The sequence below is a fragment of the Akebia trifoliata genome, unplaced genomic scaffold (genome assembly GCF_017979445.1).
Source record: "Akebia trifoliata isolate Shusen 1 unplaced genomic scaffold, ASM1797944v1 Contig00076, whole genome shotgun sequence".
In the NCBI taxonomy this organism is placed as follows: Eukaryota; Viridiplantae; Streptophyta; class Magnoliopsida; order Ranunculales; family Lardizabalaceae; genus Akebia; species Akebia trifoliata.
The window spans coordinates 1,890-21,610 of NW_028236828.1; the positions used below are offsets into that span (position 1 = coordinate 1,890).

The 19,721-nt window shown below is 32.0% G+C and overlaps 1 long non-coding RNA gene across 7 annotated transcripts; it reads right to left on the reverse strand.

Annotated features, from left to right (window-relative positions):
• Nucleotides 1-395: 395 nt before the first annotated feature.
• Nucleotides 396-8,578, reverse strand: LOC147382037 (uncharacterized). 7 transcript variants are annotated; one of them, XR_015174174.1, is made up of 11 exons: nt 8,257-8,578; nt 7,944-7,994; nt 4,717-4,802; nt 4,345-4,415; nt 3,453-4,008; nt 1,826-1,923; nt 1,634-1,727; nt 1,098-1,164; nt 871-965; nt 668-748; nt 396-559 (listed from the first exon to the last, which is right to left on the reverse strand). It is a non-coding gene; the product is annotated as an uncharacterized LOC147382037 (long non-coding RNA). The 7 variants fall into 7 exon arrangements; XR_015174176.1 differs by having other exon boundaries at nt 398-559; nt 668-692; nt 8,257-8,577; XR_015174179.1 differs by lacking the exons at nt 7,944-7,994; nt 8,257-8,578 and adding an exon at nt 5,015-5,124 and having other exon boundaries at nt 398-559.
• Nucleotides 8,579-19,721: the final 11,143 nt, after the last annotated feature.

Here is a 19,721-nt window from a genome sequence, read left to right on the forward strand (position 1 = left end):
ATAAATTAGAATTCACTATGTGAAAAAGGCTCATATTTGACGGTCTTAGCTCGTCAAATTTTGATAAATTTGACGGATCCTCCTGTCAAATATGCCCGTCAAATATTCTCTTGTAGAATTTTTTTTTTTGACGGCCCTGGACTATCAAATTATTGGAGAATGGACTTTAAAAAAAAAAAAAAAAAAATCCATAGAGTATGACCGTCAAATTTAGAGATTTAACAAATAATAGCACGGTCCTCTAATTCACCAATCACAATGAACGAAATAATATAATAAAAAAATCAGAAAAAGAAAAAACAAAAGAAAAATCATAAAACAAGCTCCAAATTAAATTAAATAACCCAAAATGAAGATCCTCTTTGTTAAGATCAAAAATTCTGTCGAAGCTACAAATAACTGACAATAATTAAACTAACAAATAACTTTGCAGCAGGAACCACCCTACTATAAGAACCTTGAAGCGCATCAACTTAGCATGGTAACTTCTGTATGTGCGCATTCCCAGTACCGAGTTGATAGTTTGCACCACTTTCCCAACTGAAGACCTCCGAAGAAACTGAAAACATAAGTGATCACTCATGATATCAACTAACCCATCTATGGAAGCCACAATAACAAAATGAACCTCAGAAGTTAAATATATAGTCACATTGTGATAACAAACCTGAATTACACTCATTTCCAACAACCTGCAACACAGGCCCGCAGAGGAGATCAACAGTATTTAAGTTCATCTACTTTTAGACTAAGATGGGTAGAAAAGTATTTGATGACACATATATTAGCAATTTCACTCACCATGGTAGACAAAGAATAAAAAAAAAAAAAAAATTGAAAAAGCACCTAATCAGAAGATCATATGCTTACATGAAGCCAGTAAAACATTGTCTTCAGCAAATCCCTCTCCACCACTAGGCCCATCAAGGAGATCACCTCGCTTGTTTTCAAGACTGCTTGAATATCTGTTTTGCAATCCACAAAAATATGAACTAAAATCTAGTGAAAGACTTAAAGAGAAGTTATGAGAAGCCAGTGATCCTCCATGACTGATCCAATAGGAAACTTAACAGAGAAAACCAGATATGATAAAGTACCCATTTGTAAGTTGATGATTAGACTGATTCAAGCCATCGCTCTTACAGACATTGGTATAATATAAGTCTGCACCAATAAATAAGTAATTCCATATTTATTTTGTTCATGTGAAGAGTAAAATAAAGTGGGGTTTTTTCAGAGGTTAGATACTCCATAGGGAAAGGAAGTATAAGTTACTTATCTAACATGAGTGTGGAGAAGATAGAAAGCAAAATGCATTACATAGAACAAATACATCAAGGTAGCAATGCCATGGAAGAAGCGCTTTATCTTTAACTTGACTCCAACAGACAGATATTTGACAGGCCAAGAAAAAAGTATCAGTTAGATAATTTTAAAAAATTCAGGAGCAAATTTGTTGGATCAAATGTTAGCTGTCCTTTTCACAATTTAAAGTGGGCCCTAACAACATATCATTCTGAAATTGTTAGAAGCAGAAGATTAACTGGATTCAAGATGTTTCCTTAGAATTCACATACAAAACTTGAAATCAAGAAAAAGATTATATTGATATTAATGGCACAAGCCACAATACCTGAAGGCACCGTACGTATCTCTTTGTATAACCTAAATCATTTACTAATGGCACCTCCAACGCCTTTGCCAATTGGCGAGCTGATGCAACAAACCTGAAGCAGAAGGACATTTGTTAGTTGACACTAGCAATCAAGGATATAACAATGGTGACATACACATGGTTCTCTTATGATGTGGGAACATCAGTGACCTCAAATGCTTCAAATGATGTGGGAACAACAGCTCCTGCTTCTCTTAATGCTTCATTCTTTGCTTGTGCAGACTCCATCTCACCACCACTTTTGCACCCTGGTTTAAACAATGCTACGATTAAATAGGAGAATCCTATTCTTCAGTATGTTTTAAGAAGTAAAGGAGCATATCAAAATCATCAATAAAAACAATTCCTCGAATTTCATTCTTGTGAACATCTAAGAGGCTTCTTATTGGCAGCCACTGGTTAGAGGTTGTCTATTAGTGATGGGATTGGTTGGTTTTGACTGTAGTTAGTTACCAATAGAGATACCAGCACCTGCAACGAGTATTTTCTTCCTGGTTGTGGTCTAGCAACACTTTAACCTGTTCAAGCCGCCCCCCCCCCCCCCCCCCCCCCAAAAAAAAAATGGCCTTTCCACATTGCTTTTACACCTTGTACAAGAAACACTTTAGCCCTTAGAGTTAATTTTTCTTATTTGAGACAATGTCAATCTCATAACATGTCAATGCTTGCTACCTACCCTTTATATATATATATATATTAAAGATTGATCTAACCACTTTTATCGATGCAGGTGAGTATTTTATACTTCAAGTCGACGAGTATCTTTAAACACAACGTGAGAAGATTATGTCAATTTTATTAGCAAAAGATAGGGATCTTCGACTAGCTCATATGAGGCTACAGGCATTCGAGGCCCTTAAAACTCAAAAGATCAAGCTTGAGGGGCAAAAAGCCGATTTGATTAAGAAAGAAGATGAAATAGAGGCTGAGTTGAGAAGGATTAAAGAGATGCTACCAAAAGTTGATACCAAAGAATTATTGGATGTCAAGGTTCATGAAGAGAGAGAGACTCTAAGTACCATTGAGACCGATTGTACTTGTCTTGCTGAAGTAAACTGATCAGAATGGATTTCACTCATCCACGATTTTAGATTCAGGCAAGCTAGTTAATATTCCAGGGCAAGAAACAAGAAAAGGGCAATCATTTTCGAAGTCCTAGGAAGAACTTAAGAGGGGGGTGTTAATCTGGCATCTACATCAAAATCCTAGTAAAATAAACTTGATAACCATTACTTCTCAAAAAAAAAAAAAACTTGATAACCATTCTTTGTTAATAACAAGTTCAAAAACTATAGCATAATGATCAAAATCTTATCTTTCTATAGACACATCCACATCAACAATGTCCCAAATGATGTCAATTTCAATTTTACTTCAGCATTTCCCTGTGAGTCGTGCTGGGATGACACGAAGAGAGACACAGAGGTGATACAATGACATCGTGGCGTGCACATAACCGTAGATACTTTTCCGCAAGATGCAAGTAAAAAACATTTATAGTTACATGCACTCTACCATGTCATATGTGTCACCTCTGTGTCCCCATTGGTGCCAAACCAAATAAATACTCATATTCATCCAAAATTTTCACTTCTTTCCATACCAACAAATCCGAATCAATGTGATATGCACATGTTTGTTTATCAACACAATGTTCCCTAATCACATATTTTAAGCACCCTAGATGCATGTTTCTATTAGGCATAGAAACGTCAAAGAAGAGAGTTAGTAACAACTAACTAGAGAATAAAGAGAGAGACATAGATGGATCATTTACCTCTTACACTCACGCATCTTTTCCGTAAGTTCTTCCAATTGTCGACTTTGCCGATTTGAATCCTTAACCTTCTCCAGCTTTTGGAATCGACATTAAAATGACAACCCTCTAAAACCACATTAAAATCATATATATAACTGTTACACCAACCAAGTCCGTACTCGTTCACTTGTTTTTCTTAAACACACTTGCAATAATAGAAAATAACAGAATTGAACCTTAGATCATAGTTCATTCATTCACCTAACCTCGAATTTTTAGGGACAAGGCTTTGATGATGATAGTAGTTAGGACGCTTTATATTTATACCTAAAATACAAGTGAACTACTGTCCACTTAACTACCTGACATAGTAACAAACTACTTTCTTCCGTTCTGGACTATGTAGATATGCTTGACAAAAGATTTACACCCATTTCTTGAACTTCTTTGCTTCAAACAGTGAAACTCGATCTTGGAACATTGTCTGACTATGCAGCAGCATCTTCTTCAAGGTTGTTAACCTGCTCACATTCATCAATCCATTCACTGTAGACGTCTATGGGCTCAGTTAATGCTGCAATCATCCCAAAAAACCAGTTTAGAATGGCCCAGATAAGTAGAAAATGCATTATTGGATATCAAAATAATTAGAACCATGGATCTGTATTTTTCAACTCAATATGAATCAGACTCCCTTCGATTGAGGTTAATGAATCTGTTTTTAGCCAAGATCACCTGCACCGGCAGGATTTCAACAACTAACCAGAAAATTAATTAGACAAATTGTCTTAAATGGCACAAAATGCTCAGCAGATTTTAATCAAATACTGCAAATGATGATAACTTCTATTTTGATAAGTCTGCATATAATAGTAACTTCTGCCCAATGTGCATTGGATTGAGAACAAACCATTGATAGTCATGCTGAAGCTCTCTTGGCAAATACCGCATATGACTTCACCAATCAAATTCTTCATATCACTGAAACCACACAAAACAATCTATTATTAGATATATTATACATAAGAAATTAGAAGGTTGGTGTCATCCATTTAAATCTCATTTTAAGTTTGTGCTCCCAATCCAAGAAGGGGTCCACCAACAGAATCATTGAGTAGGTGGGCCACACTAATACATTATCATAGGATCCATTATAGTGGTTGGTCATAAACTAGAATAAGATGAGTCATGGTATACACATTTTTTTATTCCTAAATTATGATATAAGAAAATAACTTTAGCTGAACCACGTGAAGATAAAACCTTGAGTAAGATATCTCACCCACGTGTATGATCCCTTAACTCATCATCTGAAATCTTGGTTCTTGCATAACCAAAAATGTGAAATTCACTTGGTTGTAGGAAACCCTGCAGCGATCCCAACAAGAATTAGTTCATGAACACAATGGGTTTATTCAAACAATTAAAAAAACAAGAGAACTATAAAATTTACTATTAGTATTCAATCAAAGTGATCACTTAATTAAGTCTCATTGATTAGTGAACTCAAACCCCTGTTATGTTCCAACATTCATCATACAAGTAGAGAAGGTGATAATTCTCAAGGTTGGGGGAACAACCTTTTCCGGGTCTTATCAGAAGGCACCAAATATGCGTTGGATCATCCTTTTCCCTCCTCCCTTATCCGGGCTTGGGACCGGCAATGTAAAAAGTTTAATTTTTTCATTGGCGGAGTTAAAAAAGTTTACCTAAAAAGAAAAAAAAACTATTAGTTACTAATTAAATAATATAAAATAATGTGAAAGTCCTAGAAGACAATAAATGAGTCATTAAAAACTAATATCAAGTAAGTCTACCATTGTAATATGTAATGAATCAATCAAAGTCATATAGAAATGCATATGTAGTACATATCCAAAGACAATAGAAATGTAATACTAGTCCAAAAGACAAGGAGTAGATCATGCTATGATATATGTCATCATACAAGATCAGCTAATGATGGAGCCTATGTCAAATGAATCAATAAGAGCCTATGTAGTACAATTCCAAAGACATCCAAAGACATATCCAAAGACAATAGAAGTCCAAAAGATGGACTCTCAAGGCTTGAGTTTTGATAAAAATAAAATATAATTAATTTATAAATAGGACATGTTTGATCCAATATCGATCTCATAAGCTATTGGATCAAAACCTTGTTGAATTGTATCATTATTGAAATCAAAATCCTTGATTCATATGGATGGGATTTTGGATTTGAATTGATCCATTGACAATCTAGCTAATTTTTTCATCTTTTTATTCTTCGTTTTATTATTATCTTTTTTCTGAAAGTGCTAGTTTTAGGAAGTTGAGGCTTTACATCAAATGTCTTGGGAAGTATATATTGATCCATAGGTATTTATGCTTTTTTCCACTTAGTTTGAGATTTGAAAAGTTCTTTTATGGATAACCTACTCAATACAGGAATTATTGATGAACTTATTTATCATTAAAAATAAAAAAAACCGACTAGAGTTACCATTAGATGAAAATCATATCTAATCTTGATTTTTCTTATTTAGAAAATACTTGTAAATAATATTAATCTTTCAAATATATATCACAATCTCAACCAAAATATTTCATACATCACAAAGTGTCATCTATAATGGAACACATCAATATAATGTAATCTAAATAATGAGTCACATTATTATATATTGCATTATATACTCTTTCGGTAGCATTGCATCATTGTTTCCTCGTCATTATTTTTTAATGCATAAATTTTAGAAAAAGATAATAAAATAATTTGCAAGAATTGTGAGAGAACGAGATGAACCTTCAACCAAACAAGTAATATAATTAAAAGAATTGATAAAAGAAAAGTTACAATCAAGACACACCTATTAACTAATTTTTAATTAGTTCGTCATTATCATCATGATTTTAAAACTTGATTTTGCATCTCATCTCGCCCATGCCAGATATCAAGTCATCCTAGACTAATTTTTTGATACATTTGAGACGTTTTATTCAAAAAAGTGAAAAATGAACCTACAATTTTACATCTCATCCAAAAAATTATTTTGTCTATACTCATCCAAAGTAAATATACAGTCTATTCAGAATATGAAAGTAAATATTAAAAGGAGATAAGATGGACTCTCAAGGCTTGAGCAAATGTGATTTTCTCTAAAATTGATTTTGATAAAAATATAGGAGTGATAAAACGATTATCAATAAATTGTTTTCAAGATACAATGAAGCCTAGATCTGTGTTGTTGAGTTTTGTGATCACTACTTGAACACCCAAAATAGAAGAATTGAAAACATGGGGTGTCTCTACTCTCTACTACATGGCCCACAGAAACACGTTTATTTATTATTATTATTATTGATTCTTTTTATTCAAAGTCAAATAAAAGATTAGCCGCCTCGTTGGTCACTTTCATTTTCTTTATTCTATTTTAAAACAGTTTTCTAATAAACCTGTTTTGTCCATTATGGATAAGAACAGTGTTAGTTTCAACTATGAGATTGTTGCTTCTAACTATAAGATTGTTGCTTGAAGTTTGACCCTATTTAAATGAGTAATTATTATAAGAAAACATGGGGTGGCTTACACAAGTGAAAAGGCTTTATGGACCCTCATGTTTCATGATTTTCCATCAACTAGTCATGGAGGGAAAACTTTTTATTTTAAGTACTAGATGGGTAGTACTCATTAGTTAGCTCTCATTTCTTTACTCTTCAGCAATGTCATGATACCATAGATGAGAGAAAAGAAAAGATATATCCTTATTGTTGGGGATATTGGGTGTTCTAAGAATGCTTCACAAAAAAGTTAGGCTTCTTTGGATTATGTTTCTAAATATAAATTATATATATATATATATATATATATATAGTTAGTCTATATTTACTCTCTATTCTTACTTTCATTTTCTAGGGTCCACGTAAATAATGTATTGGACGATCCCACAGCATAATGAATTTATGAGCCTCAATGTATCCGTTTGGGTTGCCTTGGATCCTAACCAATACACCCCCACACACATACCACTCATTCATTTTATGACCTAGCTAGCCATGTCTATTAGCATAATGGACCATTGCATTTGAATCGACACAATTCCTTTCTTTGTGCTTGGTTTTTATTCAAGAAATTTAGTCCAAATCATCACATTGTTTAAGGCTTGATTGCACATTGGACAAGTGAGACTGAATCAATCCAACACATACTAATGGTCAATTAATCAATCAATATCGGTATGAGATTTTGACAAATAGAAAATGTCCCTCAGCTCTGCAATGCCAAGAATGCATCTCATTTGGATTGTTCAAGTGCACTAAACATAGACAAACAAATGCCCGATTGCGATGCATTAGCCTATTTATAGCCTTACACTTAAACAACTAAGAATATAAATCATGAGAATCTATATATTAGGTAGAAAAAGAATATCTAATTGTAATTAAATCTATAATCTATATCATCAATGACTCAGTTTTTTCAGGTTGTGAAAATAAACATGATTTTATTCAGGTTGGAGACTTTACCTATAATGAGTTCAGAATCCAGTATTTGGTAGAACAAGTAGCACTGTAAGTCTGCACAATCAATCAGAATTAATATTATTAAAAATAAACCTGAGATGTTGGTCAGAAACATTAGATCCAAGATTCAATCATCAAATTTTTATTTGTTTTTAGGTTTTGTTCGTGTAAAATTAACACATTTGGGAAACAAAAAATCAAAATTAATATATTTTGTGAAATCTAAAACCCTAGATCTCATCCTCATCAATCTGAACAATGCTATGGATCCATCAACCTGAGAGAGAGACAGAGAGAGAGAGAGAGAGAGAGTCACCTTAAAAAATAACAGATCACTCCATCGTTTCCAATCTTGAGAGATCGAGAGATCACTTCGAGCGATCAAATAGAGAGCGATTGAGCGATGACTTCGATCCAGAGATGCGATCGATATAGAGATGAGATCGAGGGAGACAGGGAGCGAAATCGATTGACGGTGAGAAAGCAATGGAGAGATCGATCGATTGAGTGAGATAGAGAGAGAGGCAGAGAGTGAGAGGTCGATCGATCGACTATGAGAGAGAGACAGTAAGATTCGACTGTGAGAGAGGGAGAGAAACAGTAAGATACGACTGTGAGATTGAGTGAGACACAGAGAGAGGCAGAGAGTGAGGTCGATCGATCGATTGTGAGAGAGGGAAAGAGGGGCAGATTTCGGGTTTAAAATTCAACCGAAAACGTGGTCCATGAGCCGCGGAATTTCGGGTTTAAAATTCGACGGGCCAGGCCCAACAAATTTTTTTAGAAATATTTGTGATTTTCATGTAGTGATTGTCACATCTACGCACAACTGACGACAATATTTTTGAAATAATGATCATGATCTCTAAGAATCAGGGAAACAACAGATATTCAGATGTAATGGCGAAGTATGAAGTTTAAGATGGAGAGAGAGAAGCATGATTTCCTCCTTTTACTTGATATTTTAGGTGATTCAACTAATAATATAACTATAAATCTTACTTAAGTATTGAAACATCTTTGGTAAGTACCACACCAATGCTTTAAGATAGGAAATTCATGAGAGGTGGGTCGTATTGTGCATCTCAAGATAAATGAATAATGAAAATAACCACCGCAACGCTGATGTTTGACCTATAGGTCCATCAAACGACGCTCTTAACATTCATCGAATAGTAGATTAATACAATTTGATTGCATTCAATGTATTTGTTCCACTTAGATCAATAAATTTGTGTTTTTTTTAAATCATTTGTGCTAATAATGAGTAATTTAGATTATCTTTTTATTCAAATAACAATGTCAAAATCCTAACCAAATCAAAGTAAATAAAATTATCCGCCATAGAACTGAAGGAAGTTTTGGAAAAGGACAATGGAAAATGAAATAGTAAAAAAAAAACAACTTTTGACTGTGATATATGAAGTTCCAGCAATGGACGACCATTGGCTCTAAGATTTTGTTTCATGGCCAACAATAGAAATGCGAAGAATGATTAGGCCCACACATTGAGGGAAAAACATGTAGAAAACCCTTAACCCACAAAACTTCCTTTTACAACATGTAGAGTTGGGTTTACATAGAAATTGTTACCATAAAATTCATTAATTTTAAAAACAACAAAGATACAATACTCGAATGTAAAAGATTTAAACATATTATTTCAATTTTGGATCAAATGTTGACATTCACTAAATTATATGCCCTTGAGCATGTACAGTGCCAAATATGTACAAGTAACTCCAATATCCACCACAACCAAAATTGCTTGGTGACTATTCAATTATCATTCTCATAGGTGAGAACAATGTCCTGATTTTCATAGCGATACTTAGTCCTCTTCTAGCCTCCTCTTGTTATCCAAGTGAAGTATTTATAGCACTAAGTTCAATTCTGACGTTCAAGCCTACCATGACAGGTTCTGCAGAATTGTGGATGTTGTCTTTTTCTAAATGACTTTCATCGTTGTCGATCAATCAACGGGTGGAAGGCCATGCAATTTCTATGATATCATAGTGTGTGCACCAACTAAGCGGCAGGTTCAAGTGTCCTAACTTTTCCAAATGGGATGGAAAGCTATCTAAGTGGCTATCAATCATGGCGCCAAGTCAAACCCCACCATAAGTGTTATTTACAGTATCCAACATAAACAAGATTGTGTTGCACGTATCTAAATAAATTAAACCTACGAATTTGGATAAGTAGCTCTCATTCTTTCTACATTTTCCTTATTTTTCAAAAAACATAACATATTCCTAGGTACTAATAATTTTGTATTGATGTGTCACTAATTTATTGGTGTTGGACGTTTTTAAGTGGTCAACTGGATATGATATTGAAAAAATCCAAATGATTTTGACAATATTTTACCACCTATCATATCCTTATCTTTTAATAACCCTTTTATTTATTTTATTTTTTTTAGGTTTTTTTACTAATATTATGCAATATAATGTATATATGTATAGGAAATTAATTATAATTGATCTTAAAGAGTAGTGGGTAACTTATGGAAATCAAGATGATCAAGTGCGAAGAATAACAATTGTAATAGAATGAAGAAAATTGAGCTTTAGAATTCTTAGGAGAGTTTGACCCAAGAATCTAAATTTGAAAGGAAAATGTTGGCTTCAAATGACTCATGCATAATGTCAAGTGTACAATTAATATTGGAGAATTTCCCTCGAGATTCCTATTGGAAACAATTACCTAAGAAAGATATGTTTTCCCTCCCATCTTAGTAATACCTTTGATGCACACATTTGAACTTAGAAAAAGACCAATTTGAAATAACCTCCGAGATTAGGTGCATGCATCATATTCTTGCTCATTTGGTATCGTAGATCATGGATTATTCTAACAATCAAAGACAACTTAAATAACAAATCTCATGGATTTTCTTAACAATCATCAACACTTTTATCATTAGAAAGTGATACAAAAATTTTTATTCTCTCATGACAAGTGATGAACATTGAATTATAGAGTTGAAGGTATGGTTATTTATTCAACAACAAAATTTCTAAAAGGTAGATCATATGAATGCTGAAAAATAGAATGAACATTTGATTTAAAAAGAAAATAAAGTAATGTTCATTACAGATGACATTTAGAGAAGTAAACATGATTCATATAAGGAAATATATGTGCAATATGCTTATATTACATGTGTTAAATATGCCCATTTGTATGTAAAATTTTTATATGAGATTAAGAATATTTATACCTTCCATGTAAAATCAAATCATGAAAACATCTATCCAACATAGCATAAAGCATATGGCTTCTATATAATTTTAATCAATGTAACTTTATCCTTAAGGTATGTACTCTCTGATCTGTAGATTTCAAATTGTTACATAAAAGTCGGGCATTCATTAAGAATTATAAGTGCTCATCATGTGAATATACAAATATGCACACATATGTATATCACTAGATTTAGGGATTTTGTAATTTATGCCTACCAAGGTTTAGGCAAATAGTTGGGATCCCCCTAGATTCATTTCAAACAATAGAAATACCCTTATCTTCAACCACTTTCAAAATCATCATTTTTCTTATCCAATAACCTTAATTTGCATTTAATTGGGGTTTGGTCACAAAATCAACTCTTGTTCTTTGCATTAATTGGCTAGAATTTTTTTTTCTAAATCAATAAAATAATTTTTTTTCTTTTATCATAGATTACTTTCCCCATTAAATCAAGGATTGAAGATGACGGATTTGTGGGGAAAATCACAACTAATAATACATTCAAATAACAATAATAGCCTTATACACTACCTTTGAATTAAAATATTTTTAATAAACAAAAACTATTTATTTATTAATCTATTTTTTTTATTTAATTAATCTAGAATAACAGGTAAAATAGCAGTATTACCGAATAAATTGATGTGCAATAGTGACAAATACTTTTTGAAACTAAATCTAAAGAATCAAATATTGCAAATAATCCAAGAACAACGACCGACTCAACATTGACAAACATAAATTCATGATGGTTTATGCTCATGAACAATAAACAACATGTTACAAAGATGAAAGAAAACCCTTAAAGATGAGTGGGGTGAAGTTCATATGGAAGTTTGCCAAAAGATTTGTGAAGTTTAGAAGAAATAAAGATAAATTACTTGATTACATATGATTTGGATAGTTGTTGTATACAACAATCTTAGACACCACAAACGTTCAACTAGTTATGATCTTTTAGAGAACTTTATAGTACTTTTGTTTTCTTGATTAATATCACAGGATACCCCCAACCCTAGTAGTTTCTTTCTCAATAGTTACTATTTTAGTAGTGTTGGATGTCTTTAGTTCTCCAACTAGTTATCTCCTTGGGAAAATTCAGAAGATTTTCACAAGGTTGGAAAGTTGTTGAATTTTTTTATATTAATAATCTTTCAATTTTTGCTTTTGATATATATTGAACCAAGAAGAACTCTGTCAAGTTTCCTCTTTAATGGAACCGATTCTATGGGTAACCTGGTTTTAATATCTGGTATTTCTTGCTTGAGTGTTACCATCTTATTGGCATCCTAGGTATCATATACAAATTCAAACAATCTTTTTTAAATATTTTATAAGTTTAGGGTTTAGAGTTTAGGCTTTAAATATTTTATAAGTTGCCCTATTAATAATTCTTTTATTTTTTATTTTTAACTAGAAGGCGGCATGTGCAAATGCATATGTATAAGAAGGGCTTATTTGTAATTTAAAATATTAATAGAAGAGATTTTTGAAGATTCTATAGTAAAAATGATATAGGTAAAATATATATTAATAAATATTTTTAAATTAAAGAAAACATTAATCTTAACTCTTAACCCTTGATTGAGGTTCTCTATATATCAACCAGACTTATTAGACACTTATGGATTTCAAAGAAAAATGTATCCCTAGGTAACCTAAGAAGGTAGTACTTATCTTTAGGTAACTTTCCAAAGCTCAACCATGGATTGGAGATAGAAAAGCTCTTAAATTAAATTAAATGATTTGATTTATAAAAAATTATTTAATAGTCTTTAGCGCTAACTTTTCTTTCAATTTAGTTTTTCACTTTTGTGGATTATCAAAATACTCGATTGAGTAAATCCCTCTTTTCAAAATAGTCCCTGAACCTCACTTTAGAAATTTCCCACGATTGAAATGTCAAAATTACCTAAATCATTCAAATCCAAAAATTTTGATTTTTGGCATCCCAATCAAGTTTTGGAGACACAATTCTGATGAAAATGATTTGAAAAGGGAGAAGAAGCCATTTTCAAGCATTTTTGAAGATGTATGTAAAAAAATTAGGGTTTTCCAATTATTTTTCTTCATTTTAGGATGAAAATCAATCATGGATAGTTCTTTTAATTTGAAATCAGCTACATAAGTCATTATCTCAAGTTTTAAGTTGATATTTCCATGTATTTTAGTTGGAAAAACTTGAAAAAATTAAATCGGTAAATTTTACAACTCGAGATTGACATTTTTTAAAATATTGGCAAACTCAACATTAATTAAAACTGGTGAGGTCGATGCAATTTTTTTTTAATATCGACCTCTACAGTAAAAATTAAAACACAAAAAAATTAAAATTATCGAGCTCGACATTGTAAAATCGACCCATTTTTTTTTTTTTTCGAGTTTTTCAACTAAAATACATGGAAAGATTGACTCCAAACTTGACATAATGACTTGTGTAGATGATTTTAAACCAAAATAACCATCATTGATTAATTTTCATCTATAAAGGAAATAAAACAATTGAAAAAATTCTAGTTTTTACATACATTTTTCAAAATACTTGAAAAAACTATTGAAAATGGCTTCTTCCTTCTCAAATCCTTTCCATCAGAATGGAGTCTTCAAAACTCGATCGGGATGTTGGAAATCCATTTTTTTGACAAAAATTGTGAGTTTGATTGGTTAGGGTAATTTTGACATTTATGTTGTGAGAAATGTATAGATTGTGGTTCAAGACTGTTTTTAAAAGAGTAATTTATTAAATGGATCATTTTCATAATCCGCAAGAATCAAGGTAAATTGAAAGAGAATTTAGCGTCATGGACTATTAAGTAATTTTTCCTTTGATTTACACAAAACGAGATGAGTACATGGGCGGAGAGCGGAGATCAAATGAAATACCGGATTTTTAAACCATGTTACCTATAGAATCAATTCTACCAAAAAGGAAACTTAATAATGTTATCGTTTGGTTCAATGTATATTAAAAGTAAAAAAAATAGAAAGATTATTAAGATTTGACAACTTTAAAAAGGGAGTTGATATTGCCACACCAAATTTTGTTAACGTCATCCCAACTATGAGCAATTCTTAGGTATTTACATAGGAATCAGTGTGGCATTAGCAAAAGTTGGTGTGGCAATAGCAACTCTCTTAAAAAATCTTACAAAAAAACTTCATAATTTTCCTTGGGCCATAATTAGTTGGACACCTAAGACATCCAATACCAATAGCATAGTGGTAACTCTTGACAAAGAAACTATTCTTGGGGTATCGCATGATATCAAGAAAAGAAAAGTACTTTGTATTTTTTAAGATAATAACTAGTTGGATGCTTGTTGTACTATCCAAATATTTTGGTAATCAAGTAATCTATTTTATTAGTTGTGATAGAGGTTTGTGACTTCTGATAGTATGTTTTAAACTAAGTAGCATCCGGACTTATTTTGTTGCAAGTTGGGAAATTTTTGTGGAGTCGTTGTTAATGACATCCCCCCCCCCCCCCTCCTACATACACATTTGGGAAGGCCATGGATCTTAACTAGACTGTGGTAGACGCTTTGATTCTCAAGATTTTTAACAATAATATGATATTTTGCAATAATATCTAATCAAACTATGATAAAAAAATAACAATTAAAATCCAATTGTTAACAAACTTGTCAGATTAACATTATATTAGAAAGTATAGTTCAAATACAAATACAATAATCAAGACTAGCGAATAAACCAATCGACCACTTGCTTTTGCACATCGTGTAAAACATAGCAATCGATGTTAGTAACAAAGATTTTATCAGCTACAAAATTGTAAGAGAAATATGCAAGAATCAAGATAAATTGGTCGTTTTAATTCGTATGGAACGAGTAGTAGAAGCATATTCAAGACCTTCTTCCACCGTTGGAAGCTTGTTAAGGTCAAAATCCAACAATCCATGACCTCTCTTACTTTCTTCTACTCACGAGATGGCTCAACAGCTTGTGTGAGATTTCATCAACCCATGCTAGTGACACCACTCCATATTAAAAAATTCCTGGATTCCGCTTCGCATGACAATCATCTTGAATTCTATCAATTTATTGAAATGCCATGAACAACGACACGATCCTCCATTGACCACACAAATAAATTATGAACAAAACATAAGAAGAAAAAAAAGATGGATAGGACACTTGACACATGATGTTAATTGTTTATGCTACCATAATGGGGGTGGGGATTATATATATATAGAGAAAAGTTCAATATAAAATATGGAAGTAAAATAAATACATAACTACTAATTCTATAAGATTATGATAAGTAACTATACATATCCAGCCTGGTTTTTCAAAGAATGGAATTGATTCATTGGTAACCAATAAATCTCTTTCCATGTGTGATGTGTCCTTATTTTATTGGTGTTGGATCCTTTAGCGTTCAATTATTTCTCACCTTATAAAAAATCCAAATGACTTGGATAAGATTTTACAACATGTCAAATCTTTATCTTTTAATAACATTAATATTTTTTTTATTAATGTACATTCAACCAAATATGAAAATAAATAAATTTCCTTCTTGACTTTTCATCAAGGTTGAACAAAAAATGAACATTAATAAGTTTCCTTTTCTGATTTTTCACTACATATTATGTATAATATCGTAAAACTTAAGAAGAACAAAGATTTGGTTAAGCAAATCTAGATGATTGAGCATGAAAAAAATTTATAAACCAAGTGAAACAAAGAGGTGAACTTTACAATTCTCTTCACAAATGATGATAAGGTGATAAGATCTTTTGAGAAGGTACTGTTAACTTTTTAACTCATCAATCAATACATACATCTCTAGATGCAACTTTTACAAGTCAAAGTTTTACTTGATTAACCACATTACTATTTTTTACTGTGATGATTTTCAACTTTCTAGAGGGCTGGGATTAAACTTGTGGAGGGAACAACCACCCCAGGCTTCCGCTTCATGTTGGTTAATTGAAATGCCAAGAACAGCGATCTGGGTCTGTTTCAACAAGCACAAATGCGTCATAAACAGGAAACAATAACAAATGGACATAAATGAATGGAAAAACCTTAATCTCAAGAAACTAAACGATATTATTTGTAAAAATTTAGAGAAATAAAGATACTACTAACCTACATAGTTTTAAGTCTTAATGTACTTACCTTAGGATCACTAAATTCCAAAATATTATACCACAGATAAACGAAAAATGGATTAATGATGAATGAACATAGCAGGAAAGGTGTCCATTGAGAAAATTTATTTATCCATAAGAGACGGAAAATAATTTAAAATAAGCCAATCATTGGTGGTGGAAGAACTGTCTTGTCAAGGACATGTTGGAGAAGTATTTTCAACCAATCACAGCGAACTCAGAGATCAATCCGACTAAGAGAAATTTTTGTCAAACGTCTGGACCATCAAATCTAAGGGTGAGGATGTTGGGATGGACTATTTGAGAGAGGTAAATGAATATGATTGTGTATGAAATAGAACATAGGTTTAATGAGCAAGATCGAGGAAAAGGTTTTGGTTTCATCTCACCTAGGCCATCCAATAGGCATGAAATCAAAATCGATGTCAAGACGCCCCAAAAACTAGATTGGTGTCAAATTGTAGATAGAACTTCAACAATAAATAAATTTAGAGTGAATTGTGAGCATTAGGTTCATGCATAACTTTCATATCAAGTAGAATTAATAATTTCCGCCCAAATATCAAAATAACCATGACCATAATGATGAGTTGTTTCATCCTGTATAGTATGGCTTAATGTCAAAATGACATGTAAGTTGATAAAATTGTTCGAGGACATTTAATTATGGTCAGATGACATGAAACAACTTCACTATCGACTAATTCAAATGCATGTTTTAATTAAATTGATGCATGTGGTTTAAACATTAAATATGGTTCAACCAGAATAAAATTTTTTAAACTAAGATAGCTAAAAGTAGATAAGGATAAGAAAATGTGACCTGTGAATACATGGAGGGGGAAGTGATAGGATCCTCATGGTGCTATGCAGAGATAGAAAATTTAGAATTGTATCTTTTGATGGCCTTGGATTCCAAAACCACTATGTATTACTCCACTTTGGGCGTATCAAAAAAAAATGGATTAGGGAAAAACCCTGGCAGAGTCGACACACTTATCTTATAGCTTGGAATTTGTTGCCAACCATGTATACTAAGATGATTTGATCTCTGCACATCAATTTTATTTTTGTTCAATAATTTGATCAATATGAGGAATAATAATTGCTTTAAAAAAACATAGTAACAATAATCATTATTGCATACCTAAAAGGTCCCAATATTGGGTTATTATTGGGAATTTATAGGCATACATTGTCACATGAAAGGTCGTCAAATTCAATATTAATTAGATTAACTACACAATTGAAGATAAAAAATAATAATTTCTATTACATAGAAACACATTTATTTTTTTGCCTGAACTAAAAAAAAAAAAAAATTTATTAAAGATTAGACACATTAAATAGACCATCATATGGTATACCAAATCATCACCCAAGGTTTTTCTCACTACATTCTAGTATTTGTCCACAACTAATGTAGGCATGTAAAGGGTAAATGCAAAAAAAATTTTATGGTCTACGTGACTATGCAACTATGTGTAAATACACGTGCATGATTGTAAGTGCGTACATGTAGAAATTCTGGAAACCTTCACAATTTGTTGATATAAGTATATAATAGTGCAAATTTCCTCTTACTGCTAAGTTCATAAAAATAAAAATATATGAAAAAAGAAAAATAATAAACAATCTTGAACAAGTAATACTTTGAGCTATTTGCATATCATTCACAATACTTGATGAATGAAAAATATGTTTTCGGCAACTATCTAAGACCTTGAGTTGCTTTTCAGATAACTTAGGTCAAAGTTGAAGACCATCATCTCAGAAGTAATTTGCATGATAGATACTCGAGACATGGATGTGCCCATATTATCAATACTAGGTACATAGTCTATGAGCTAAAAAAAAGGGATAAACAAGTTAATATTTAGGAATTATATGCCCAAATTTTCATCACCCTAAGATAAGATCATTGGTAGAAATAATATAATTATTCCATCAGACTGTACTTACTTTCAACAATGAAGCGTGAAAGAGGCATATGTTTCATATGTTAATTTATGTTTCTTAATTGTATATCTAATATTTTAGTTTGCTTCTTCTCTTTGTGTTATGTTCTTTATTTTTATTTGCAGATAATTGGAGATGTTGAAAATCATTTACCCCAAAAGACTAATCTGATGGGGAAGGCGCAACTATGAATATAAGAGGGTCGCGGGTCGAACTAGGGTACACGATACATGAGCACGTGACACCAGAGAGTGGAGGCGGATAATACAACACTCAACATGAGCATCTGGAAATAATACAAAATAGTAATATATACATGGAAAGTTGTTGAATTTATTTTATTTGTATATGTTATTTTATTTTTTAGTATTATGCAAATGAAATTGTTGAAAAATCATAGTTTTTCTATTTTTGCAATAATATGAAGTAAATATTTATCGTAGGAACTTTTAACATTGATTAATTAGGTGTCATGTTATTTATTTAAAAGTTCGTAAGGTAAGGTTGAAGCATTAGCAAACGAGTGCCTTTTCTCATGCCCTAGAGTGTGAAAACATTGCCCACAAACAATATAATCAAAATTGCATATGTGAAAGCGTTTTTGTTCTTTCTACATCTAACATTCTTTTTAAACTTTGTTATCATGGTTGACATTATATACTTTTAAAGTTTTATTCATTGCATTAGGACTCATTTTGAATTCAATTTTGAGTTCATACTATTTCCCTTATGAGACCAACTTTCACATTCGATTCGTGAATGAGTGTATTAGGTAACAGATAGTAATAAAGCTTTCTTGAAGCAGAAATTCCTATCAGGGTTACCACACCATCTTGGTGATCTCGTAAGGATGTGGCTGAAGGATGTCAACATAGACAGCCTGACATACAGAAGATTATACTCTATGGTAGACAAAAATAATTTTCCATGTGCCCCAATAGTAGAAAAGGGTTTCTTTGACAAATCATTTGCATGGCAAATGATTTGCCAACTAATATTTTCTCTGCAATAAAAAATGCTCTAAATCTAAAGAATCAAATAATCTTTAAAATACATGAAAGGGAGGAAGAGATTTACCCCAAGCTTCCACCAGGATCCATTGAAGTCGTAAACTTTAGGCTTTTGCCTTTGCCAGACTTAATTGAAATGCCAAGAACAACGATCGAGTCAACATTGACAAATATAAAGACATCATGAGCAAGAAACAACATCTCACAGACAGAGATGAAAGAGAACCCTCAGAGATGAGTGGGGTGAGGTTTATATAGAAGAAATTTATTAAAGTATAGAATAACAGAGACACTATTTCCACACCAACTTTTACTAAAACCATCAACTACGTGTGACTCTTCGGTGATTTACATTTACATAGGAATTGGTGTGGCATTGATAAAAGTTGGTTTGGCAATAACAATTCTCTTAGAAG